Genomic DNA, 11,947 nt, shown 5'->3' with positions numbered 1-11,947 from the left:
TTATGGGGACCAACCTCTCTGCAGTCCAGTGCCCCGATCAGCACCAGGAACAGGGTCGGTAGCAGTGGAATGCGTTCGATCAGCTTCATTCTGATTCCGAGCTGATTCGTCCGGACCAAGTATTCACTGTCCCATGTTATCGGCTGGTTGGTGTGTGTCTGTTGTTCAGGCTGCGGTTTCTTTCCTGTCTGGTGTTAGCAGGCTGTAATAGGGCCTGTGTGTAGCTGGTGTAGAAAAGTCAAAAACGCAGGACAGCAGATATGAGTAAATAACGTAATTTACACAATAAATCGAGCCCACAATAACGGACCGTATTACAAACAAACATTCGCTCAAACAAACAAACATGGGGGAACAGAGGGTTAAACAATGAACAAGTAATTGGGGATATGAAACCAGGTGTGTAAGACAAGGACAAAACAAATGGAAAATGAAAAGTGGATCGGCGATGGCTAGAAGGCCGGTGACGTCGACCGCCGAACGCCACCCGAACAAGGAGAGGGACCAAGTCGTGACACAGGCCTGGTCTCTATCGCTGCCATGCTAGCTGACACACACACACACACACACACACACACACAGTCACATGAACACACACACACACTCAGGCACATGAACACAGTCACATGAACACACACACACACACACACACACACACTCAGGCACATGAACACACACACACTCAGGCAGATGAACACACACACACACACTCAGGCACATGAACACACACACACACACACACTCAGGCACATGAACACACACACACACACTCAGGCACATGAACACACACACACACACACTCAGGCACATGAACACACACACACACACACACACTCAGGCACATGAACACACACACACACACACACACTCAGGCACATGAACACACACACACACACACTCAGGCACATGAACACACACACACTCAGGCACATGAACACACACACACTCAGGCACATGAACACACACACACACACTCAGGCACATGAACACACACACACTCAGGCACATGAACACACACACACTCAGGCACATGAACACACACACACTCAGGCACATGAACACACACACACTCAGGCACATGAACACACACACACTCAGGCACATGAACACACACACACTCAGGCACATGAACACACACACACACTCAGGCACATGAACACACACACACACACACTCAGGCACATGAACACACACACACACACACACACACACAGGCACATGAACACACACACACTCAGGCACATGAACACACACACACACACACACACACTCAGGCACATGAACACACACACACACACAGGCACATGAACACACACACACACACACACTCAGGCACATGAACACACACTCAGGCACATGAACACACACACACACACACACACACACTCAGGCACATGAACACACACACACACACTCAGGCACATGAACACACACACACACACAGGCACATGAACACACACAGAGTATAATATCTAATAATAGGATTATTATTGCCGACAGATTAGGTGAACTCTTTCTCGCAGTACAGTAGGGAGCTGTCTATATTCCTTCATCCATTAACAGGCTGAAACAACATGCCAGTCTGGCAATAGTTAAACCCTCCCCACAACCGAGACACTTCCTGTGTGTGTTGACTGAGGCATGCACTCACTTTAACATGTCAACATCACTGTACTGCCCTTGTGTGGCTGATTAGAGATCTACACACTGCACTGAGAATAGATTTACAAGCTCTTCATTAGTTTTACTGGAGACTTGCATTAGAACACCTCAGCACCCTCTTCAGACCGACTAGAAAGAACAATACACAGCCCTATTAACCTTTCACTGCCCTCTAGTGTTACAGAAGGTAACTAGATCCTGCACTGCCCTCTAGTGTTAGAGAAGGTAACTACACCCTGCACTGCCCTCTAGTGTTACAGAAGGTAACTACACCCTGCACTGCCCTCTAGTGTTACAGAAGGTAACTACACCCTGCACTGCCCTCCAGTGTTACAGAAGGTAACTACACCCTGCACTGCCCTCTAGTGTTACAGAAGGTAACTACACCCTGCACTGCCCTCCAGTGTTACAGAAGGTAACTAGATCCTGCACTGCCCTCTAGTGTTACAGAAGGTAACTACACCCTGCACTGCCCTCTAGTGTTACAGAAGGTAACTACACCCTGCACTGCCCGCTAGTGTTACAGAAGGTAACTACACCCTGCACTGCCCGCTAGTGTTACAGAAGGTAACTACACCCTGCACTGCCCTCTATTACGCCCCATTCCCACCTCTCAGCCCTCAGCCCCAGCTAACTCCATTCCCACCTCTCAGCCCTCAGCCCCAGCTAACTCCATTCCCACCTCTCAGCCCTCAGCCCCAGCTAACTCCATTCCCACCTCTCAGCCCTCAGCCCCAGCTAACTCCATTCCCACCTCTCAGCCCTCAGCCCCAGCTAACTCCATTCCCACCTCTCAGCCCCAGCTAACTCCATTCCCACCTCTCAGCCCTCAGCCCCAGCTAACTCCATTCCCACCTCTCAGCCCTCAGCCCCAGCTAACTCCATTTCCACCCCTCAGCCCCAACTAACTCCATTACCACCTCCAGCCCTCAGCCCCAGCCCAAGCCCCAGCTAATTCCAGCCATCCCCAGCTAACTCCAGCCATCCCCAGCCAACTCCATCCACAGCTATCCCAGCCCCAGCTAACTCCATTCCCACCTCCAGCCCTCAGCCCTCAGCCCCAGCTAACTCCATTCCCACCTCCAGCCCTCACCCCCAGCTAACTCCATTCCCACCTCTCAGCCCACAGCCCCAGCTAACTCCATTCCCACCTCTCAGCCCTCAGCCCCAGCTAACTCCATTCCCACCTCTCAGCCCTCAACCCCAGCTAACTCCATTCCCACCTCTCACCCCTCAGCCCTCAGCCCCAGCTAACTCCTTTTCCACCCCTCTGCCCCAGCTAACTCCATTTCCACCCCCCCAGCTAACTCCATTCCCACCTCCAGCCCTAAGCCCCAGCCCAAGCCCCAGCTAACTCCAGCCATCCCCAGCCAGCCCCAGTCAACTCCATCCACAGCTATCCCAGCCAAAGCCAACTCCCAACCATCCCCAGCTCAAGTCTTCCCCAGCACAAGCCACCCACAGCAAACCCCCAGCTATCCCCAGAACCAGCCAACTCAAGCCCCAGCCAAATCCAGCCAACCCCAGCCTCAGCCAACCCCAGCCGTCCACATCCCTCCCAGACCCCAGCCATGCCCAGCAAACTCCAGCCCCAGCCATTCCCAGCCATCCCCAGCCAGCACTAGCCAGCCTTAGCCAGCCCCATCCCCAGCCATCCCCCAGCCAACTCCATTCCCACCCGCAGTTATCCAAGCCCCAGCCAATCCCAGCCAACTCCAGCGCGTCATCCACAGCCATACAATCCCCAGCCATCCCAAGACCAAGCCATCTCCAGCCATCCATCCCCAGCCATACCTAAGCCCAAGGAAACTCCAGCCCCAACCATCCCCAGCCCCCCAATTCCATCCCCAGCTAACTCCAACCATCCACAACCATTCCCAGCCACCCACCCACCGCCAGCCCCAGCCCACTCCAGCCATCCATCCATCCTCAGCCATACCCCAGCCCCCCTACTCCATCCCCAGCCAACTCCAGCCATCCACAACCATCCCCAGCCACCCCCAGCAAACACCATCCAAAGCCCACCCCAGCCATTCCCCAGCCTTCCTCAGCCCCAGCCTTCCTCAGCCCCAGCCATCCCCAGACCAAGCCAGCCCCCACCATCTATCCACAGCCCCAGACATCTCCAGCCAACCCAAGGCGGCAGTGTAGCCTAGTGGTTAGAGCATTGGACTAGTAACCGAAAGGTTGCAAGTTCAAAGGTACAAAATCTGTCGTTCTGCCCTTGAACAGGCAGTTAACCCACTGTTCCTAGGCCGTCATTGAAAATAAGAATTTGTTCTTAACTGACTTGCCTAGTAAAATAAAAAGGTAAAAAAATATATTTAAAAAATCCACAGCCATCTTCCAGCCACAGCCACCCCAAGCCAACTCCAGCCCCAGCCATTCACATCCCAATCCCCAGCCAACTCCAGCCATTGCCAGCCCAGCCAACTCCAGCCATCCCCACCATCCATACCCAAGCCCCAGGAAACTCCAGCCCCAGCACCCCCAACTCCATCCCCAGCCAACTCCAGCCATCCACAACCACCCCCAGCGAACGACATCCCAAGCCATCCACAGCCCAATCCATCCATTCCCCAGCCATGATTCCCCAGCCAGCCCCTGCCATCTATCCACAGTCCCAGCCATACCCAGCCATCCCTTGCCTCAGACATCCCCAGCCAACTCCAGTCATCCACAGCCATCGTCCAGCCAACCCAAGCCAACTCCAGCCCCAGCCATCCACATCCCCAGCCAACTCCAGCCATCCCCAGCAAACTCCAGCCATCCATCCCCAACAATTCCCCTACATCCCCAGCCACCCCAAGCCAACTCCAGACCCAGCCATCGACATCCCGAGCCAACTCCAGCCACAGCCACCCCAAGCCAACTCCCGCCCAAGCCATCCACATCCCTAGTCCGAGCCATCCCAGCCATCCACCAGCTATCCCCTTCCCCAGCCAACTCCAGCCATCCCTCCCCAGCAATCCCCAGCCAACTCCAGCCCCTCCAACTCCAGCCATCCCCAGACCAAGCAAGCCCCCACCATTTATCCACAGCCCCAGCCATACCCAGCCATCCCCTGCCCCAGACATCCCCAGCCAACTCCAGTCATCCACAGCCATCGTCCAGCCAACCCAAGCCAACTCCAGCCCCAGCCATCCACATCCCCAGCCAACTCCAGCCATCCCCAGCCATCCATCCCCAACAATTCCCCTACATCCCCAGCCACCCCAAGCCAACTCCAGCCCCAGCCATCGACATCCCGAGCCAACTCCAGCCAAAGGCACCCCAAGCCAACTCCCGCCCAAGCCATCCACATCCCCAGTCCGAGACATCCCAAGCCATCCCCCAGCTATCCCCTTCCCCAGCCAACTCCAGCCATCCCTCCCCAGCAATCCCCAGCCAACTCCAGCCATCCCCTCCAACTCCAGCCATCCCCAGACAAAGCAAGCCCCCACCATTTATCCACAGCCCCAGCCATACCCAGACCATCCCCTGCCCCAGACATCCCCAGCCAACTCCAGCATTTCCAGCCTGGCCAACTCCAGCCATCCTCCAGCCATCCATCCCCAGCCATACCCAAGCCACAGGAAACTCCAGCCCCAGCCAACTCCAACCATCCACAACCATTCCCAGCCATCCCCAGCCATCCCCAGCTCTATCCCCAGCCATCCACAACCATCCCCAGCCAACTCCAGCCCCAGCCATCCCCCAGCCAACTCTAGCCATCCACAGCCTACCCCAGCCAACCCCATCAAGACTCAGCCATACCCCAGACCAAGCCAGCTCCAGTCATCTATCCACAGCCCGAGCCATCCCCAGCCAATCCCCAGCCAACTACAACCAGCCCCAGCCACCTCCAGCAAACGCCATCCCGAGCCATCCACAGCCCACCCCAGCCATCCACAGCCAGCCACAGCCAACCAAAGCCAACTCCAGCCCCAGCCATCCATATACCCATTCCCAGCCATCCCCTTCCCCAGCCAACTCTAGCCCCAGCCACCTCCCAGCCAACTCTGGCCAGCTCCAGCCTACCCTAGCCAGCCCCAGCCTACCCCAGCCATCCCCATCAAGACCCAGCCATCCCCAGACCAAGCCAGCCCCCCAACTCCATCCCCAGCCAACTCCAGTCATCTACAACCAGCCCCAGCCACCTCCAGCAAACACCATCCCGAGCCATCCACAGCCCACCCTACGCCAACCATTCCCCAGCCCCAGCCATCCCCCAGCCAACTCTAGCCATCTCCAGCCCCAGCTTACCCCAGCCACCCCCATCAAGACCCAGCCATCCCCAGAACAAGCCAGCCCCAGCCAATTCCAGCCCCCCCAACTCCATCCCCAGCCAACTCCAGACATCTACAACCAGCCCCAGCCACCTCCAGCAAACGCCATCCCGAGCCATCCACAGCCCCAGCCATTCCCCAGCCATGATTCCCCAGCCATCCCCAGACCAAGTCAGCCCCCGTCATCTATCCACAGCCTCAGCCATACCCAGCCATCCCCTGCCCCAGACATCCCCAGCCATCCCAGCCATCTTCCAGCCACAGCCATCCCCAGCCACCCCAAGCCAACTCCAGCCATCCACATCCCCAGCCAATTCCAGCCATCCACATCCCCAGCCAACTCCAGGCATCCCAAGCCAACTTCAGCCCCAACCATCCACATCCCTAGTCCGAGCCAACTCCAGCCCCGGCCATCCACAGCCATCCACATCCACAGTCCCAGCCATCCCCATCACCATCCCCAGCCATCCATCCTCCAGCCATACCCAGCCAACTCCAGCCCCAGCCATCCACAGCCATCTACCAGCCCCAGCCATCCACAGCCCCAGCCATTTCCAGCCATCCCAGCCATCCCCAACCAAAGGCAGCCCCTGCCATCCCCCCATACTCTGTGGGTTATCAGCCCCTTCTCTTCCCTGAGCAAGAGGTCAACATACCCTCGGCCCAGATGTCCATCGGCGTACCTTGAAGAGAGCCCGGGTCTGCTCTTCTCAAGACCACCTCGAGGCATCGTCGACAAGCGGACCACCACTTGACCCTGGCTCCCCGCTATCATATCAGGCAGAGTATGGCTGTCTACGCAGGACCTGCCCCTCCAGGTGGAGTCTCGGTAACTTTCCCCCCCCATTTTATTAGTCCATTCTGCATCTCTAACACCCACCCGCGCTCTAGCAGGTACCTCTCACTGGTCATCAAAGCCAACTCCTCCTTTGGCCGCCTTTCCTTTCAGTTCTCTGCTGCCAATGACTGGAACGAATTGCAAAAATTGTTGAAGTTCGAGACTCATATATTTCTCACTAACTTTAAGCATCATCTATCTGAGCAGCTCACAGATCACTGCAACTGTACTGTACATAGCCCATCTGTAAATAGCTCATCCCCAAATTGTTTTTATTTACTTTCTGCACACCAGTTTTTCTTCTTGCACGTCATCATCTCCACATCTATCACTCCAGTGTTCATTTGCTAAATTGTAATTATTTCGCCACTATTGGCCTATTTATTGCCATACATCTTACTCCATTTGCACACACTGTATATAGACTTTTCTGTTGTGTTATTGACTGTACGTTTGTTTATGTGTAACTATGTGTTGTTTGTGTTGCACTGCTTTGCTTTATCTTGGCCAGGTCACAGTTGTAAATGAGAACTTGTTCTCTACTGGCCTACCTGGTTAAATAAAGGTGTTTTTTTATTTTTAAAAGTAAATAAAAAAGTGGAGGAGAGATTGACTTCATCACTCATTGTTTTTTATGAGAGGTATTGACATGTTGAATGCACCGAGGTGTCTGTTTGATCTACTGGCACACAGCTCGGACACACATGCATACTCCACAAAACATGCCTTCCGGTTACTGGCCCATTGTTCCAACCACCACGCTACCTGCCACCCTGATGCATCTACTAGAGATTGAGACCAGGCATTACCTAGGGCCCTGTCTTTTGGTCCAGAAATGGAGGCGCTGTGCTTTTACCCGTATTATCCTGCTAGTGTCACTGCACATATAGAATCCTAGGTTCTGGAACTGACACAAGCGATCTCCAATCAATCAATATAACTGGTTGTGTGTGTGTTTGGCAGAGGGTATTGCCCGAGTCAGGGGAAAGTGTAGCTCTGTGAATTTCTTGCACAGAAACTATTATTTGTCAGAGAATACTATTTGTAGATCAGTGATTCTACACCTCACTTTGCTCAAGCTGATCCTCACCAATGGACTTGGATGTTATAGCAAAAATGAGTCAATTAGGGGCAGTTAAAGGGGAGGGTCAATGGGTCAATTAGGGGCAGTTAAAGGGGAGGGTCAATGGGTCAATTAGGGGCAGTTAAAGGGGGGGGGGTCAATTAGGGGCAGTTAAAGGGGGGGGGTCAATTAGGGGCAGTTAGTTTGTCTTGCAAAGGAGAGCTAGGTGCAGAAGTTGATCTGATATATTAACAGAAGAGTTAACTATTACTAACGGGCAGATAACTATTCAACGGTGTCAGAAAGTACACCACAGACCAGACAGTGAACTGGAAATGTGTGTATACGTTGAATTGGTCATATAACCTCATATTACAACCTGGATCAGTTTATTTCAATCAACTAGCTCATCAACATAGCAAGGCAACAAGTTTCCCGTTACCTTCTTTCACTGACCTGGCATCATCAAATAATGTTATGCAGAACTGGGTCAATACAGGCACCACACAAATAACCTGGTCCAATACAGGCACCACGCAAATAACCTGGTCCAATACTGGCACCACGCAAATAACCTGGTCCAATACTGGCACCACGCAAATAACCTGGTCCAATACAGGCACCATTTAAATACCCTGGTCCAATACAGGCACCGCACAAATAACCTGGTCCAATACAGGCACCGCACAAATACCCTGGTCCAATACAGGCACCGCGCAAATAACCTGGTCCAATACAGGCACCGCGAAAATAACCTGGTCCAATACAGGCACCGTGCAAATAACCTGGTCCAATACAGGCACCGCGCTAATAACCTGATCCAATACAGGCACCGCGCAAATAACCTGGTCCAATACAGGCACCATTTAAATAACCTGGGTCAATACAGGCACCATTTAAATAACCTGGTCCAATACAGGCACCATTTAAATAACCTGGTCCAATACAGGCACCATTTAAATAACCTGGGCCAATACAGGCACCATTTAAATAACCTGGTCCAATACAGGCACCATTTAAATAACCTGGTCCAATACAGGCACCATTTAAATAACCTGGTCCAATACAGGCACCATTTAAATAACCTGGGCCAATACAGGCACCACGCAAAGAAATATGGGCTGAAAGATATTTTTAACCACCAGGCAGTGTAGGCTTCATGTTGTGGGACTTTGCCTGAGAGATACTGAAGACAAAATTAATGGAATAATTTTTTTCATTAATTTATTTTCAGCTATTTAGTAATGGACATGACAACATGGTTCTCAGAGACAATGCCTGTGAACAACATGGCAACATGGTTGTGAATTTATTTTGGACTAAATGGATAATTACTTGATGATTTTGTTTAAATGCCCTGACGAGGACATATCACAGTAAATGCTGTACGGTCAATGCAGCCGTTGGATTGACCATGCAACGCCTTTAAGAAAAGTATGAGTTCTCTGTGGATATTTGTTTTTATTAGTCATTTTCCAGCTTCACACAACCACTCATATTGTTCCCTGTTTGAAGTTGATAAGAGAGCAGCTTCACTCCTGAGTCTCCTGGAGCTCAACATGTTGAATGGAAATCAAATCAATAAAAATCGTTCTGATCATTTAAGTCTGATCTTTTATCATCAACATTCTAAATGCAGTCAGTGAGTTAGAACCATTCTGTCACGCCCTGACCAGAGAGAGTCTTTATTCTCTCATGTTGGTTAGGTCGGGTGTGACTAGGGTGGGTCATCTAGGTGAATAATGGTTTACGTCCTGTCTTTCTCCACAGCTTAGCTCTGACCCATCACTAAGTCCTGTCTTTCTCCACAGCTTAGCTCTGACCCATCACTAAGTCCTGTCTTTCTCCACAGCTTAGCTCTGACCCGTCACTAAGTCCTGTCTTTCTCCACAGCTCTGACCCATCACTCCCCACAGCTTAGCTCTGACCCATCACTCCCTACAGCTTGGCTCTGACCCATCACTCCCTACAGCTTAGCTCTGACCCATCACTAAGTCCTGTCTTTCTCCACAGCTTAGCTCTGACCCATCACTCCCCACAGCTTAGCTCTGACCCATCACTAAGTCCTGTCTTTCTCCACAGCTTAGCTCTGACCCGTCACTAAGTCCTGTCTTTCTCCACAGCTTAGCTCTGACCCATCACTCCCCACAGCTTAGCTCTGACCCATCACTCCCCACAGCTTAGCTCTGACCCATCACTCCCTACAGCTTAGCTCTGACCCATCACTCCCTACAGCTTAGCTCTGACCCATCACTAAGTCCTGTCTTTCCCCACAGCTTAGCTCTGACCAGTCACTAAGTACTGGCTTTCCCCACAGCTTAGCTCTGACCCATCACTCCCCACAGCTTAGCTCTGACCCATCACTCCCCACAGCTTAGCTCTGACCAGTCACTAAGTACTGGCTTTCCCCACAGCTTAGCTCTGACCCATCACTCCCCACAGCTTAGCTCTGACCCATCACTCCCCACAGCTTAGCTCTGACCCATCACTCCCCACAGCTTAGCTCTGACCCTTCACTCCCCACAGCTTAGCTCTGACCCATCACTCCCCACAGCTTAGCTCTGACCCATCACTCTCCACAGCTTAGCTCTGACCCATCACTAAGTCCTGTCTTTCTCCACAGCTTAACTCTGACCCATCACTCCCCACAGCTTAGCTCTGACCCGTCACTAAGTCCTGTCTTTCTCCACAGCTTAGATCTGACCCGTCACAAAGTCCTGTCTTTCTCCACAGCTTAGCTCTGACCCATCACTCACCACAGCTCAGCTCTGACCCATCACTCCCCACAGCTTAGCTCTGACACATCACTCTCCACAGCTTAGCTCTGACCCATCACTCACCACAGCTTAGCTCTGACCCATCACTCCCCACAGCTTAGCTCTGACACATCACTCTCCACAGCTTAGCTCTGACCCATCACTAAGTCCTGTCTTTCTCCACAGCTTAGCTCTGACCCATCACTCCCCACAGCTTAGTTCTGACCCATCACTCCCCACAGCTTAGCTCTGACCCATCACTCCCCACAGCTTAGCTCTGACCCATCACTCCCCACAGCTTAGCTCTGACCCATCACTCTCCACAGCTTAGCTCTGACCTGTCACTAAGTCCTGTCTTTCTCCACAGCTTAGCTCTGACCCATCACTCCCTACAGCTTAGCTCTGACCCATCACTCCCCACAGCTTAGCTCTGACCCATCACTCCCCACAGCTTAGCTCTGACCCATCACTCCCCACAGCTTAGCTCTGACCCATCACTCCCCACAGCTTAGCTCTGACCCATCACTAAGTCCTGTCTTTCTCCACAGCTTAGCTCTGACCCATCACTCCCCACAGCTTAGCTCTGACCCATCACTAAGTCCTGTCTTTCTCCACAGCTTAGCTCTGACCCATCACTCCCCACAGCTTAGCTCTGACCCATCACTAAGTCCTGTCTTTCTCCACAGCTTAGCTCTGACCCGTCACTAAGTCCTGTCTTTCCCCACAGCTTAGCTCTGACCCGTCACTAAGTCATGTCTTTCTCCACAGCTTAGCTCTGACCCGTCACTAAGTACTGGCTTTCCCCACAGCTTAGCTCTGACCCATCACTCCCCACAGCTTAGCTCTGACCCATCACTCCCCACAGCTTAGCTCTGACCCATCACTCCCCACAGCTTAGCTCTGACCCATCACTCCCCACAGCTTAGCTCTGACCCATCACTCCCCACAGCTTAGCTCTGACCCATCACTCCCCACAGCTTAGCTCTGACCCATCACTCTCCACAGCTTAGCTCTGACCCGTCACAAAGTCCTGTCTTTCTCCACAGCTTAGCTCTGACCCATCACTCACCACAGCTTAGCTCTGACCCATCACTCCCTACAGCTTAGCTCTGACCCATCACTCCCCACAGCTTAGCTCTGACCCATCACTAAGTCCTGTCTTTCTCCACAGCTTAGCTCTGACCCGTCACTAAGTCCTGTCTTTCCCCACAGCTTAGCTCTGACCCGTCACTAAGTCATGTCTTTCTCCACAGCTTAGCTCTGACCCGTCACTAAGTACTGGCTTTCCCCACAGCTTAGCTCTGACCCATCACTCCCCACAGCTTAGCTCTGACCCATCACTCCCCACAGCTTAGCTCTG

This window comes from Oncorhynchus kisutch, linkage group LG6 (genome assembly GCF_002021735.2).
Source record: "Oncorhynchus kisutch isolate 150728-3 linkage group LG6, Okis_V2, whole genome shotgun sequence".
In the NCBI taxonomy this organism is placed as follows: Eukaryota; Metazoa; Chordata; class Actinopteri; order Salmoniformes; family Salmonidae; genus Oncorhynchus; species Oncorhynchus kisutch.
This window is presented reverse-complemented; position numbering follows the sequence as displayed.